The sequence below is a fragment of the Sarcophilus harrisii genome, chromosome 6 (assembly GCF_902635505.1).
Source record: "Sarcophilus harrisii chromosome 6, mSarHar1.11, whole genome shotgun sequence".
In the NCBI taxonomy this organism is placed as follows: domain Eukaryota; kingdom Metazoa; phylum Chordata; class Mammalia; order Dasyuromorphia; family Dasyuridae; genus Sarcophilus; species Sarcophilus harrisii.
The window spans coordinates 32,071,154-32,088,665 of record NC_045431.1 but is presented as its reverse complement, the minus strand read 5'-3'; the positions used below and the strand labels follow the sequence as shown (position 1 = coordinate 32,088,665).

The 17,512-nt window shown below is 32.9% G+C and overlaps 1 protein-coding gene across 1 annotated transcript in view; it reads left to right on the top strand.

Annotated features, from left to right (window-relative positions):
* Window positions 1–17,512, top strand: part of KCTD8 (potassium channel tetramerization domain containing 8) — a 249,947-nt gene that overhangs the window by 50,249 nt on the left and 182,186 nt on the right. The gene's annotated exons all lie outside the window — the stretch shown is intronic.

The following is a 17,512-nucleotide window of genomic DNA, read 5'->3' as shown; positions in this document are numbered from 1 at the left end:
TAAAAAATCTTCCAAATGCCCATAAAGATCTTTTATTCTAATTCCCTCATATGACAAGTGAGAAAATGGCCTAGAGAACTTCAACAAATATTTATTAAGTGCTTATGGTATGAAGAATAATACCAGGTGGTAGGGAAGATGTAAAATTTAAGACTTTAATAGATTAGGCACTCCATATTATGCTCACAGTCTGGTGGAATAGAATACATTGTGTATGTGTAAGTTTGATATTATAACATAAAAATTAAGCTATAAAAATCACATGAAAATTTAAATGTTAAAGTACAAAAAGAAATCTTAGATGAGGTACATAGTGTTAAAAGGCTGTATATATCTACCCAGAAATAGGGAGGAGAAAAAAAAAAGTAAACTACTTCCTTATACCTTTCAGTTATATACATATAATATATGAAGTTCTAGTTATAAATGTCTGCTTATTATGTCTGGCTAATTAAGAAGAAATTTTTTTTTTTTAAATTTAACTTTTAATGTTATCACTCGTCCTGTTATTCTTCCAAGAAATTCCTGGAATGAAATGAAGAATAGTTAAAATGGCCAAGAATTTGTTTTGGCCCTATAACTGCCTTAATTAAGCCCAAGTAAGCTTTGCTGATTTGAGACAAACCCAAAATCCTTCCAGGAGATATGGTGGTAAAAAAAAAAAAATTAGCCATTGATGCCTCTCCTTTTAGTTATTGCTCAGAGTCTTGATCAGGAATAACTAATGGAAGACTTTTAAAAGTATTCTGCTCCTCTCAAATATATCTAGTATAATTTTATTTGATACCAAGGGAGAAATAGTTGAACAACTGCATGGGATTTGTTATTGTTAGTCAGTATAGCTTTTCTAGAATATCTATTTCAAAAATCTATAACATATATTTATTTATTTCTTATTTTGAAGGAAGTAACCAAAAAGAAAATAAAACTATTTATCTAGAATGGTGGAGGGTGATCAGAGTTAACATTATTCTTCTTAAAAATAGCCATATATATCATGCAGGAATTACCAAATGCCAAAATATTTTGATCCTTTGATGGATCTGTTATCTTATTTCTAGAGAAGTTTCCTTTATTGGTATAGATCACTAGTTATATATACCTCCTCTTCTGGTGTAAAAGGAAGATTATTTTTTTTTCTTAATCTTTAAGGAATTTTTGTCTTTTTGTCTTTGAAGTTTTCCTTTGACTCTTTTATATCTGTGTTGATATCAGCAATCAAGGTGTTCATCCCACACTCTTCATATTTGGACTGCCCCCAACTATTTTAGCTATTCCCATTTCCTATGTTATATTTTATGCTCTGTTTCTCCTGGCATATCATTGGCAGTAGGCTACAGCTTATTGATATCTGCCATATTTTGTTTGTATTGCCATAGTGTTCAGTAAAATATACACTATTGAGACCGTCAGTGAACTTATTTTTCTATTTATGATTTCTTAGCATAAATAATGGAAAATTATTTTGAGAAATATTTTAAAAAATCCCAAAACTCCAATATTTTGGTAACCGACACATTATAAGTTTAAGGGGGATCTCTTGATGATTGTTTTATGTTGATTCAAACATTCACAGAGTCATATTCTGCAACTTGATTTATATTTATGATGCGTTTCTGACATTTGAAAATAAATGTTTGAAAGTGTGGAAGCAGAAATTTGATGACTCCTTATTGGACATATTGTGGAAATACATAAGTAGAAAATCATTATGTTGTACATCTAGGGGATTTATGCCTTAGATAGATGACTTCTAGAGTCTCTTCTATGATTCAATGAATATAATTTAGTCTTTCTTAAATAATTCAGAAACCACTTTAAGATCTGCCATGCCTCAAAGACATCATTATGAATATCAATTATCATTGTATAGTACTGTGGGAAAAAAGTCTTAGTTTCTTTCTGTTTAATCCTTCTAAAATGAAAGATATTTTATAATTGATCAAACTATTTTTTCTATTCCTTTCCAGAATGACTACTAAAAGAATCACAGTTTCTTCACATTATTAATTTTGCATTTTGAACTTTTTTATCTGATAAATTTGTATTATATTTTTGTATGTGGATCTGTGCAAATATGTGTGTGTGTATGTGTGTTTAATTAGGCTTGTGACTTCACTAGTCCAAGGAGTTGTTTTTTTCCCTACCAACGAAAATGGATACTTCATCTGCAATTTATAGTTTTGGAGTTACCCAGGGAAAGAGAGGTTAAGGGACTTGCTTAAGGTGTTAAAATTGGGATTTGAATTTGCATGGGGTCAATTCTTTACTGTCCCATACTTTTCATCCCTCTGTGTACATCATGTTATTTAATTAAATTCTTGGTATTAATTTAAGAATTTAGTGACTGCTTAAGTTTTCAGGTTCACTTTAATGTTAATTTCTAAGTCAGGTTGTAAATTCCTTTTGTAATTCATTTTCTTGTTTTCTTTTTAAAAAAATATCTTGTTATTTTAAAACATTTCTAATCTAAAAAAATTAATGTGAATGTTCTATTTGAAGTTCAAAAATTTTGGAAGAAAGCCATATAACAGTGGAGTTACTGGTGTCCACTAATAGAGAAAGAAAGAACATAACAAAAAAGCAACTATTACAGTATTTTTAGATTAATTTGTGTCTTATTACTTCTAGCAACAGCAGCATACATTTGAAAATTTGCATTGTGTTAATCTGTGACATAGTATTTATTTATCACACTGAGTAATGCTGCATATTTTATTGAAGCTAAATAAAGACCAAGATAGCTTTTGGTGTGCATATGGATTCACAGACTACTTGTATTAATTCCACCATTCCCTAGGGGATCACAACCCACATGATAAGAATGACTATTTTAATGCCTTCACAAGTGATTTCCTGTTCCTTTATAACTTTTGGAAATAATTTGAGTTAATTTTCTCTATCACTCTCTTGTTATCCTGTTCTTCATTTATCCTTGTATTTATTTTTCTAATAGTCATGATATGAAAACTTTATATATAAAGTGCTATTAAAATCTAAGCTATTATTCTTTTATTAGACATTTTACCACCATCAACAAAACTATAGTACAAACAAATTTTCCACAATGGAAAGAATAATGCTTTTTTGTTTTAGCCATATGGCCATTTCTTACTAACTTTGTTACAGGAACATTTCCTGCCAGAATAGGAATTTGTTTTACATTTTTTTTTTTTTTGTCAATGTGACTTAGATCAGTACTCTTTTACTTTGCAGGCAGAGACAAAGATATTCCTTTATCCATACTCTTTTTGATAATTTGATATATTTAGATTTATGGTAAGACTGTATTTTAGTGATATTTTTGGAGCACAATAAAAATAGAACATTTTTCACTGTACTCTTGTATCATAATAAAAGCTACATTACAGTGTTTAAGACAGATATTGTGATAAAATTAGAACTTTCTGTAGCCATGAACAGGACTCAACATCATCATTCCCCCCAAAAATCATCATCCAACTAAGTGAAAATAACTGACTATCATTTGGAACAAAGACATAAAAAATATAAATTCTATAAACATTTCTAAACTAAATATCAAACCCAAGAGTTAAGGTTCTGCTTCTTTTTCTGTTATTTAATAACTTGGTGACTTTTTTCCTTATGACTTAAAAAATTGCTTTTATAATATCTACATTTCTTTTGGTATTCCTTTTCCTCCCACCCATTGAAATTCCTCATCAAAATCCATCTCTTATAACAAATAGTACAAAGAAAGGGAAAACCATTCAGCAAAATTAACATATTTAAAAGTATTCTTCAATCATAACCTCCACCTCTGAAATAAGGTGAAGTAATTTATTTGCCATTAATTTTTCTTGAGGTGGGGATCAACACTGGTCATCATATCGTTACAGCATTTAGTTTCAATTATTAAAATATTATTTATATTTGCCTGTTTTTTCTTGTTTCTCTTTGCATCAGTAAATATTAGTCTCATGTTTCCTTGTATTCATTATATTAGTTTTTCCATATAAGTTAGTAATATTCTATTACATTTGTATGCCAGAAGTTGTTTAACTATTCCCCATTTCACTGGGGATCTACTTTATTATTCCATTTGTTTGATTTGCAGCTTTGAGACAATTGCTTCCCTTATTTGATTTTTAGTATCTATACAGTGAAGAAATTAGTCTAGAGAAACTCATGTAACCAAATAATAATGCAGTGCTTTTAAAAGTAATTTCCTAGGTAAGAACCAGATTTTGATAATTGTACTCTAGATAATCTTTTGTCCTTGAGTTATTTTTTTTGTCCTGGTTGCTGTGGCTGAAGCAAATTTCCTAGATGTCTTGGAAAAGCTGCCTCTATTCTTCGTAGTGGAATTCTCTTTTTTTCTCTGCGACTGGAATCTTAACTCCCTCCTTTTTGAAAGCCATTATGACCTGGAACCTGAACACTACCTTCAAAATCCATAAATTTTTATCTCAGAAAGTGGTTTTTACCATCTCAGACACTTGCTGGGCAAGTCACTGAATCACCCCGGGACCTGTTCCCTCATCTTTAAAATGAAAGGTTGGTCTCAGTAGTCTTCTAAGTTTCTTTCCAGATCTAAATCTATGATCATATGATTGTTTTAGGATTTAATTCAGTCCTAATTGCTGAAATCTTCTGCACTACCAAGTGCCTACTGGAAATAAATAGGTCCAAATTGGAAGTTTTTCTCTCTCATTTTCTCTCCAAATAATTTCTTCCTTTAAACTTCCCAATTTCTATCAAGGGTACCATCATATTTTGGCAGTCATCTAGGTTTTTGACCTTGAAATTGTTCTTGATTACCCCACCTGCTTCGGCCCTCATATTCTGTTAATTGTAAAGCCATACTAACTCTGCTTTTGTGATACCTCCTGAATCTATACTCTTCTCTCAGACAACCATTCTACACTAATGACCCTAATATCACTTCCTTAGACTCTTATAATAATGTCCTCATCGAGAGTTCTACTGCGCTTTCTTTCTGCCCCATTCATTCTCAACATAAATGCCAAAATTATTTTCCTAAGGTCCAGACCTAACTGTCATTCTCCTAAGGAGACATCTTCCCTTTTTTCTCTGGGTTAGAATGCTTACTTCTCACAGTCTGGAATTTCCAGTTCCTGATCCTTGACTTCAATCTGTTTGCTGAACCTTATTTAATTAATTCATATTGTAGGTTTCAGTGAAACTGGTCCCCAAGTTTATCATTCTCTCTCTCATCTTCAGACCTTCACAGACTGGCCCATGATTGCCTCCACTTCTTAGAATCCTACATAACTTCAATTCTCATTTCATGTTTCCCTTTCCAATAAAACCTCTCCTTATCCCAGGGGTTAATTTTTTTCCCAAATTATGTGATATTTACTTAAGTGTGTACATGCTACATCCCTCAGTAGAATATAAGCTCCTTGACATCAGGGACTATCTCATTTTTCATTTTATGTCCCCGGTGACTAGCTAATTAGCACAGTGCCTTACTCGTAGTACGTGTTTATGTTGAACTGAATTGAATTTTCACAACTTTTTTGGAGGATGAGGATGGAGATGGCACCTGTAATTTCACTGGTCTAGAAAAGTTACTGTGAAGACCTTTCCCTCTACCAATGAAGACTGGCATCCTTTCTGCAATTTATAATCTTAGAGAGTTGGTTAGAAGTACTGGGAGGCTAACTGACTTGCCAGGGTTACATAAACAATGTATGTTAGAAGTGAAACTTGAGTCCCAGTCTTCCTAATTGTGAGACTAGCTCTCTTTCTACTTAAGACTGGCCTTTTGCACCAAGTTTTTTTGGTTTTTTTCCAGCTGCTAGAACAGCCTTCCTTTTCACTTTCCTTCCATTTACTCTGTATTTATCTTATATTTACCTACTATTTACATGTTATCATGTCCATTAGAATGTATGTTTCTTAAAGGCAGGGCTCACATTTTTGCTTTCCTTTCTATCTCTAGTACTTAACGCAGTATTTGGCACATAATAAGTACTTAATAAATGATTTTTGACTGGGTGACTGACATTATATTACCCTAATTCTATTATTTGATTCTAGGAGCAAAATCAGAACCCCTCTGATCAAATCAGAACCCCTATAAGATATACTTTCATGTTTAAATAACTCTGTGATCCCATCAAAATGAGTACTACTCCAAATACATCCTTCCTTCTCCTTTCATGTGATTCTGTTCATGTCCCAAATGCTCTACAGAGGATCTACTCAAATATTATACAAATATGCATATATATATACATACACTTGTGTGTATATATTTTCATTTTCTGTTCAGTTTTATGGGATCTATCTTCTAGATTTTATATTTCTTTGGTATGAATGAAGCATAAGGACTACTCATTGGTCATGTTGTGATACTGTTATATAAATGCCTTCCTTTGTCCATCAAAGACCTCTTGGATGACATATTTTATTCTATTTCTGGTTTGAAAATCATTGTTGGTAATGATATGCTGCATTCTATTTATATGTACCTATTCTCTCCATTGCTTTTTGAATGACCCAATATTATAATTTCTCAAAAACCGTGGTACTTCCTGATTCCTAGCTATATGGTATCCTTAAAAGAATGTTGATGTGAAAAAGACGGGTTGTTGAAACTGAACCTTGAGGTCAATAAAAACACTGTACATTTTCTCGGCTCACTTCGTTGAAAATCTCTAGTGCTTGTCCATTTTTAAGGATTATCCATTAAACATCCATATCCATAAACAATCTATATTTTCTTCTGATTTTCCCCATAGTTTGAGCAAAATGCCCTGAAATAGCAAAACTTTATATAGAATCAACATAATGCATCAGATTTACTTGTGCAAATGTTGTGGTATACATGGCCCCATGACATTTCCAGAGTTAGAGTGTGACTGTTACTTGAATAAAATATTTCTCCACTTCATGTTTCTATTTCTCTTGCCTTTCCTGTCTTCTTTGCCCCAGTCATTGTTTTCATCATCTGATTTGCTTTTCTATCCATGTTTCTGCCAATGACCACCATTTCTTTTGCTGTTGAGATTTTTTTCCTGCCACCCACTTCTTCCTGTCACCTGCCACATCATTCCCTGACTCAAAGATCATCTTCTATTCCTCAGATATCTAATTCATGCTTCTCGTCATCAAACTGTAGCTGTAAGACATTTCTCCTGCTTCCTATTGCTTCAGCCTCCTTCCTGCCCATCATGTTTTCTGCCTAAAAGACTCCTTTTCTCTCAGTCATAGGAAAGTTACATGAATAATCTTCCAAACTTAAGTGATTCACAATCATATTAAAAAATAAAGTGATGTAAGCCAATAAATGTGGAAATATAGTTTTTTGATGTGATCTGTTACTTAACAGCAAGTATATATAAGGGGTTTTTACTACTTTTTCTGAAGAGGAAAAATAAAAAGACAAACTTGGTGAATAAATAATTTTTAATAAATAAGATAGGAGCTATATGTTTCAACCATTAGGAATGTAGTAAAATATTGAATCCTACACTAAAGAGTAGTTTAGTGGCCACAGCAAAATAATCCATTTTTCATAGGATCATAGATTTAGAATTGGAAAAGAACATTGAGGCCATTCAATCCCAACTCCTCATTTTCCTAGTGAAGAAACTGAGATTAAATGACTTGTTCAGAATCACACAGCTAGTAATTGAGGCAGAAGTTTAGTTTCACTGTTATTTCTGGTACCCTATATGCTGTGTCCCTTCTCATTTTTTCTTTAATTTGTAGTAATAATTTCTGCACTGGATGATAAGAATTAAGTAGAGTGCTTGTTTCCAAATGACCTTGCTCTGTTTGGCTGCCAATTAGCCTTCCATCTGGTGGAGTAAAGGATAGCATGCTGGGTTTGTCATCAGTTTGACCTGAGCTCCAACCTATGTGACCCATGGGTATACCACTTACCCTCTTATTTTCCTCATTTGTTAAATGGAGATAATAATAGATCTACTTTATAGTCTTATTCTAAGGAACAAATAAAATAACATGTAAAGAATTTTGCTCACCTAAGCATTGTACAAATTCTTGCCACAGTAATAATGATTATCACACATAGAGCAATCGGTTGAGAGAATTTAATATATTTCCTTAAAATAAGAACTGCTTTAAAAGGAAGCAAGGCAAGATATGAGAAAGGATTCCACTGAAGATCATAATGGCCATGTTATATTTTATTTCCTCCCAAAAACTTCTTTGCTCTACCTTGAAAATATATTAAAACTTAGATAATATTTGGATAGTTTAAGAAGATTGTCATTATCAACAAGATTTTATTTAAATAGATCTTTGATTCTTTTTCCATATGTAAATTAAAGAAATAAAAAGAGAAAATATTGTTGGAAAGTTCTAAAATTTGGTAGAAGAGATTGTCCCATAATTATACTATAAACAAGTACCTTTTTCTTGACCTTACAGACAGAATGATAATTGAACAACAAAATTGTACCGAGATTTACTGACTACATTTTTAATTCATGGGTAAGTGGAGATTTATAGACTTTTTACCATATACTTTTTTAGATTTTTCTGGAATACACAGAAGATTGTTAAGAATTTCCTGAGAGCTATTTATTATTGAATAAAAGATTTGGATTTATGGCTGGTTACTCTGAAGGTGACAGAAATAAGGTTTGTCTTCTTTTTACTGGCTCTATAATTAAGTTGTTAACTTGACAATGCAAACAACTCTGATGCTGAATCATACTTTATTAATGCAGATGTCAAGAAATGCAATAAAAGATCTAAAATTCTCTTAATAAACACTCCAAGAGGCCAATCTCCCTCAGAACCTATATATGCTGATACTCTAAAATAATTTTCATTTTCCATGCTCATCAGCTTCTTTGAATGTGAACTTTCTGAAGATGAAAATGTGTCCCACATAATGATACTGGAGAGAGGACATTGTTTATTTTGGTTCTTTTGCCCGATGTTTCTGTAAGGACATATAACTTAAAAGATTTTCTTATTAGCAAACTCAAAAAGTTTGATTAAATTCAAAACTGAAACTTTTCTCCTCGCAAGGGCCAAGAACCTATATTCTCTATTGTCCCTTAAGAAAAATCAAACTTTGTATGATTTTGGATACTTTAATGTTCTCAATCACCTTTAGGCCAACCTGTTTTTTTTTCTCTTTGTTGCCTTTTTTTCCAGTTACCACCTATAATAAGCCCGTTATCGTATGAAATTATTTCATTTTCATGGGGACTTTCTCAATAGCTCAATCTCCACTTAAAATATGTGGTTTTTGTCTTTATAATTTATGTTTTTATGTTGAAATGTCTCTTTTGGCCAAATTCACATTTTATTTCCTACTTTGAGAAGTCCTACTATCTAAAGGGAAATTTATTTAGTCTAGTTATTTATGTAAAACTCTCTAAACATTGACTAAGCCTTACCACCAGAGAACAAAATGAAAATTTATATGATTGTCAGGTGAATTTTGAATAATTTAGATAGTAGGGATCTCTTTAATGTTCTCAATCACCTTTAGGCCAACCTGTTTTTTTTTTTCTCTGTTGCCTTTTTTTCCAGTTACCACCTATAATAAGCCCATTATTGTATGAAATTATTTCATTTTCATGGGGACTTTCTCAATAGCTCAATCTCCACTTAAAATATGTTTTTTTTGTCTTTATAATTTATGTTTTTATGTTGAAATGTCTCTTTTGGCCAAATTCACATTTTATTTCCTACTTTGAGAAGTCCTACTATCTAAAGGGAAATTTATTTAGTCTAGTTATTTATGTAAAACTCTCTAAACATTGACTAAGCCTTACCACCAGAGAGCAAAATGAAAATTTATATGATTGTCAGGTGAATTTTGAATAATTTAGATATTAGGGATCTTACCCTTTTTCAAAAAACCTTGTCATGTCAACCTATTGGCAATCTAATGAAGTCTATAAATACTTCTCAACATAATGTTTTTAAATGCATAAAATAAAATGCCTGGTTACCACAAGGTTATCAATTATATTGAAACACAGTTATCAAAATGTTGGGCAAAATTTTTCTAGACCTCACTCTTTATTTAGATGGAAATTTTGATCTTTTCTTGAAGAGTCTGGAGATTATATGGTTAATCCTAAATGCCCTAAGTCTTTATGGTGCTTCCATTTTAGTTTGTTTGTGCAGTTAGATATTGCTCCATAAACTTTTTTTAGCCGTTTCTGGAGAAGGGATTATTTGAAAAAGAAATTAGCCATTTGCAATGTCTATATTTGGAGGTGAGACTGTGGTTTGATGAATACCATGGCTCATCATGGCATTCTATACTATAACAAAAATTGGGAACATTAAAGAACCCTCAATAATTAGTAAGAGAGAATTGGCAAAAATACCAGTTGTTTCACTAAATACAAAACCCAAAAAAATCAGCATGTTAATATCCCTTCTGTAAGAGAATGGCATCCATAGCACTTACGTTATTTTCTGTTACTGAATACGCAAGTAATTGCAGTTTGCAGGAAATACTAAAATCCATTCTTAACTCTCAGTATTGTTGAATTGTAACTAAGTCACAAGAAAGGGTATTACAGTGTTGTTTCCTTTCTGAGGATGTTTTCCATCCTTCTATAGATGTCTTTTTTTGATGTGATCAGCAGTCTTCTCACTCTGGAATATCAATCACTCCACCTGGGCATCCTTCTACCTTGGACGATTCCTCTTGCTAATATCCCTTCCTCTGGTCAACCATCCTTCATGTCCTTCCCTTCAGCCGCCCAGTCCCATTTAATCTTAAGAAAAGCATTCAGACTAATTATGTTCAGTTTTTTTGTCCTCTCTGGTATTCTGCACATTATTCTTTAGATTACCTATTTATTCCCAATTTCCTAATGGATCAGTTTCCTGCCCCCCAACCTCTTGTATATTTTTTATATAACTTATTCTCTTCTCCTATTATAATGCAAATTACTTGAGGACAGGCTTTATCTTTTTTATTTTTGCTTATGTTTATATTCCCAGCATTTAGCACAATGCCTGGTACATCGTAAATGCTTAATTTATGAAAATTTTTGGAGAAAAATATCTGAAATGCACCCTGGTTGGCAGAAGCATACATTGAGAAAGAAAGTTAATCCAGGGAAGGCATCTTGTTTCATAGATTTTGAACTCTTTAGCAGGTGAAAAACATTTATTAATCAGAGATTTGCTGGATTTTGAAGGGGGTGTTTAGATGTAGCAGATAAAATGAGGAATAGTCCCTTAAATGCTGCCTTCCTTTTAGACAATTGTAATTATATAGTAGTGATTCTGATTTTGCTGTTGACTTTTTCTTTCCATTCCTGTAAAATACATTCTAGTGGGAATTATCTTGAATATTCCAATTAGAAAAGGCAAATACCAAACTATATAGCTTCTCCTCTTCCCCTCCCCTTCTTTTGTTTCTATGGCAGTTGAGAGGGAAGAATTGGTTTAAGGTAAAGTATAAGCATAAGGTTCTCTTAGAGCATGCATTAGTAATTTGGAATTCAGACAAAGAGAAGAATATCATAAAGCAGGGAAATGAAAGTAGCTTAAACAGACCAAGAAAGAAAGAAAAGAATAAGTATTTATTATTGAATAAAATACTTGGATTTATTGCTGCCTATTCTGAATGTAAGAAAAACAAAAAGGAATGGCTATCTCAAATTCTGATTTAGCAACATGAAGAGGTAGAAGATGATGGCTAAATCTTCTGTCCTGTACTGCTGTTCTTCTTTACAAGAACTTGACTCAACTCTGACTGGAATAACTTCCCCTGTGCTCTCTTTCTCTTAGGACTTGGGTTGGTCTTAAAGGAAGAGTAAGACTATTTCCTCTGTGAACTGTTCTAAGCCCTTTTTCTTCCACATTGATTTCTTCTTCCTCTTGCTTCCTGTAAATTATTGCGACTGTTCATTTGGTATTTAACATGGGCTATTCTGACATCTTTTTTATCACTCTCCTCTACTATAAAAACATGAGTTTCAAAGAAATCAAATAACTTCTCAAAGACTCCACAGCTGGGAAGTAGGTTAGGATTTGAACTTTGGTCTATTCTTCTGATACTAGTTCCCAAATTCAGTTTGTACTATCACCATTGACACTTTATTACTATGATTCTCTTTGATATCCTAGAATATAAGCACTTTAACCTCGATTAATGAGTTTTAAAAATATTTTGATAATCATATTTCTATATACCATATGATATTTCTTTTTTAACCCCACTAACTTTATTTTATGCTTTTAAAAACATTCTGAGAAAAGATCAATAGTTTTCATAACGCTTCCATGTTAAAGTGAAGGAGTTGACTTCAGTGGGGGAAGCCCATTTCCTTTAAAAAAAATTATCTATTTTCGTAAATATCCATTTATTCCCTCTTTGGAGCCCTATATCTGTTTTCTAGCTAGACAAAAGTTCTTAACTTATTTTTTAATGTGCCATAGAACCTTTTGGTTGAAGGTCCAATTGAGGAAGAGAGATATTCTGGTGACTCAGTGAGAAAATAATCATATCACCAAGTGGACCCTAACTTGAGGAAATCTTTGGCCATGGCAGATCTCAAAGACCTTCTATTAAATTGCAGATAGGACACAGTCCAGTCAAGTGGAGGGCATATTCCTACTGACAAAATCAGAGATGCTTGAAGCATTGAAGTTTAGAAGTAGGTCAATTGCCATCTGGATGTGTGTAATAAAACATTTTTACAATATTCCACTGGGGCAGCTGAAAGACATTATCAGAAGCTTTAATTGATAGAAACAATAGCCATTCAAATATTTAATAAAGATTTTCTATGCTAGATTCTGAGGACAATACAAAAAAGTTCCCGATGTTGAAGAGCCCACAGTCTAGTTCAAGGGGAAATGAGATGTTCACTCAATTAAATGAAATACAAAGTTGAATGTAGACATGCATGAGACTTATAAGGATTAATCAAAGGAATCATATTTGACTGGGGTTATCAGGGAAGGCTTCATGGTAGAGATGGAATATGGTTTGACCCTCAAAGGATGAGTAAGCAAAAGGCAGATTGGAAATGGAATTTTTATCTACCAAAGGTTCTATGCCTGTTGAATGACAAAAAGTTAGTGCATTAACTACTGTTAGTATTCACAGTCAAGCCTGTAACAACAACAAATAGGTCTGTAATAACAACTGTGACCAAAGAATGGATCATATATAGAGATCATAAATCAGGCTTGTCTATCTTGTTTGTTCTCAGAGATATTAATATCATCAGGCTCACATTTAAACCTGAATGATGTTGGTGCTTATGTGTTTGTTGGGTAAAGTAGTGGGTTTATTGTTTAAATACCCTGATTAGTGTGAAAATTTACTAAAAAATCTTATCAATTCCTATGTTTTTAGTTAAATGTAAGAACTAAGATCTGTAACTCAGTTGATTTCATGTAAAATTTGGCTCCCTTGAGTCCTTCAAATAGTCGCACTTCAGCTCCTGCTGTATTTTATGCAAAGATGAATAAAAACTAGACATTCTTATTTTCTCTGTCAGGATAATCGAGTATTAAAGTTCACAATTATATTAAACAACTCTTTAAGAAAAGAGCATTTTCTTAACATCGTCCTCTTTAACTAATGTGTTTAAAGCCATTATATATCCATGCTCATCATTCTAATTACAATATACATTTTGGCTTAGAAAAAACATATCTCTAAGAATATCTGCCAACTCCTAATTTAGGGGAATTTATCATGACCTTGAGTGTAGTGAAACCATTGTAGTCTAAAATCTGACTAGAAGGACATTCAAAAATATGGACCACAATCATCCATCCAATCTCAACTTTGATGAGGAAACCTACCAAAAATTATCTGGCTAACAGTGTTATGACAAAAGCTTAGACCTTTTGAAGTTTATCATCGGAGTGTAGATTCAAAGCTGAGAGGATTGTTAAAGTTATTCAATCCAAGGACTTCATTTTGCAGACAGGGAAATTGAAGATCGAGATTAAATTACTCAAGTTAGGTTAAGGCATTGAATAATCTTACAGAACCATAATAGTAAAGTGACAATGGTGGTAGAGCAACCCAAATTAGGAAATTATATCCAGAAGAATCAGACTTAGCTTAAAATCCTGACTCTGTCAGAGGTGTGGGGCCTCTGATAAATTATTGAATTTCTTTGAAACTCATGATTTGTTTTTTCAAATGTTATAGTTGGAGTAATGGTGATGGGGGGGATAATAAGACAAATAATATACACACTTGTAAGATCATGAGGATCAAATAATAATGGATGGAGAGTACTTTATAAGCACAAAGTGTTATATGTGTGAGTTATTTTAATTGCTATTTATATGCTAAAATATTACTGGTGGACATTTTGATCTGCCATTGATGTCGAGTGTGATTCATGGGTAACTGAGGGAACGGAAGAAGACTCTAGCTGGGATGTCTGTTGGAAGCCCCAGATTTCTGCAGTAATATTGTTGATTAGACATGACAGATCCTGAAGTGGGAAATTTTAGCTCTAACCAGGCTTTCAGGTCACTCTCATGCTGATGTCATCTTATTTTAACAACCTGAAGGATGTGCTTTTCTTTGCCTGTTACTTGGGTCCTTTGTTTCAGTCTGCTCTTTAAAGAAGCTGGGTGTCTCCATGATAGTCCCCTGGCCTTCTATTTAGGGACATATGAGTTTGAATATTAGTCGTTACAAGCTGTGTGACCCCTGTGTGTGTGTGTGTGATACACAACTTCCCTTAGTCTCAGTATTCTCATTGTAAACTCACAGGGTTATTGTGAGAACCAGAAGTAGTATCCAGAAACTGCTCTATAAACTCAAAAGTGATAGAGACCTTTATTATTACTGAGAACATGCCCTAGGATTGTTAAATGAGACTCCTTAGATGATTCATATTCTCTGGTTCAGTTCTAATATTATAGCTCTCTACTTAGAAGGGACCTTAGGTGACTATTTGGCTCACTGCATTTGAAACACTGGTCTTGAAGATGATTGAGAGGAAAAAGGGCTTTCTGAGGGCTCTCCAATGATATTGCAATCTATTCATCTCAAGAAGTATAAAAGTAATTCCAAATTCACCTTTGCATACTTCAGCCAGTGCGTGTAAAATAGTTGACTAAGCAGATTTATTGTACACTCGCACTTTAGTAATTGAGAAGGTTGTGGGCATTGACAAACTTTAATATTACTGGATCTAATCTCATCTACTAGTTTAGGACCTCTGTAAACCCACCTGGACCACATAATCAATTCTGTAGTACTTTTACCATGGCCTTACTGGCATTTTAAAATATTTTTGTAAGGATAATGAATAATTCATAAGACTATGAGTTATTCTTCATACATCTGCACATAAAAAAGCACACTGAAAATATATATGGTATTAAACATTCTAATGCACTTGCCTTACAGTGTTAGTTAGGACTCAAGTCAATGAACTTGATCCAATACCTTGCACATCAATAAAAAAGCAACAAGATGATTTTAGAAAGATTAGTTGACTGAGAAGGTTGTACCTAAAAATGGGTTTCAGATGTCCTTAGGAAATAGAAATTATGGGCTCCTGATAAAGGGTGGAGTGTACTTTTGGTAAAACAAAACAAAACAAAATCTGAGATATACATTCCCAGGGTTTTAAAAATTTAATCAAAAAGTGTATAGAGGAAAGGTGCAAAGCTGGCTATGTGAATCTGACAGGCTTGGTAACATAGAAAGCTAGGTACAATTTAGAATAAAGACTAGTAGAAGAAAAGATCAATAATTTATGAAACAAAAAATCCAAGAAGAGAGTGTATTAAAATTTTTAGTCCTAAATATTTTATACAAATTATCAAGGAATGGGCAATTAACAGATCCTAATGAAAGTTGTTATCATAAGGTTTGGTGCGATGGAACTTAAGAGTAGAATGTAGCTCTAGAAGGCTATTGTTCAAAAATAGATTAAAGAGATGGTGAAATGGCATTGTATATTTAGAATATATCATTATGAAGGGCAGTTAGGTGGCTCAGTGCACAGAGTGTTGATGCTACAGTCAAGACTCATTTTCCTGAGGTCAAATCTGATGTCAGGGGCTAACTAGCTGTGTGACCCTGACCAAACCACTTAACCTTGTTTGCTTTGGTTCCTCATCTGTAAAATGAACTGGATAAGTAAATAAATGGCACTATGTTTGCCATGAAACCCCAAATGGGGTTACAAAGAGTTGGACATAACTGGAAAAAAACACAAAACTGTTATGAAACACGGTATAAAAATACCACACAAAACATTTGGATGAGAGTTAGGGAAAAAACAGAAATGATGCTATTTTTGGAACATGATATGGACCAATTGGATGAAAGAAAGAAGTAGGTAAGGAATTTGGTATATAATCCACAAAACTGGCATGAAGCAGGATGTTTCATCTAATTCATCTGATTCCAATAAACATCCAAAAACCAATCCAAAATCGAGTTTGTGATAGAAGAGAAAGGGAAAGAATTTAATTTGCAATTTTGATTTTTGGAGAATAGATTTCAAAGAGAAAGAATAATAGTATCCAGCAGTCACATGTGTTCAGGATATATGGCTAAGAAGGATGGAAAGCTTTAAGAATAGAATTCTAAAGCCTTAATTAGAAATTCTGATGAGGAAGAATAAGCCAGTGGTGATGAAAAGTGGCTTCTCCAAGAAAAGGCATGACAGATCAACCTCATTGTCTTGATACTTACCAGTTCATATCTAGCAGAAAAGCTGAAGATACAGAATATTTAGATTTCATCAAAATGTTCATCAATGTCTCCTGTGGTCTACCTGTGAATGAAATGAAAAAAAATGTGAGCTACATTATGGAATAGTTAACTGGATTTCAATTATTTTGGAGAATTATTAGACCCAGTCTCCAGTGAATCAGTATTAACTTAGATATTTAATGGAGTGCTCTGATGATCTCTTTTAATCTATTTGATATACAACATTTTTATCAAAATCCTGGATAAAAGTAGAGTTGGTATTTTTTTTCTTCAAATTTGTAGATTATATGAAGTTTGCAGGGAGATCTAGCATTGAAAGAGAGATCTCAAAAGATCTCCCTAGCAAGATAATAATAGGGAGATTTTTAGATATAATTCATGACATCTTATTTGAACTTTATAACAACTCTGAAATAGATGATATTATTATCCCTTTTTATAAATGAAAAATGAATCTGAGAGAAGTTTGGTAACTATCCACAACTACCTATCCATTTTCAGGCCTTTAAGAATCTCTCACCTGGATCACTAATTTATTCATCTCTTCATTTCCAGTTTCTCCCTTTCCCGTTCCAGCTTCCATGCAGTTACCAAATTGATATTCTTAAAGGGCACATTTGATTATGGCATTCCCCTGCCCATGAAGCTCCAAGGGTACCCTTTTGTTTCTAGGATAATATCCAAGATCGTCTCTTTGACATTCACAAACAGATTGAAAGTAGCTTCAGAAAGATCTATCTTTCTAGGCTATTCATACAGACTTAACTACCTCTCTCATATGCTCTACATTCTAGTCAATTTGATCACTTTGATATTCTCTATACTTGACCTTCAGTTTTCCAGTTAGATTTC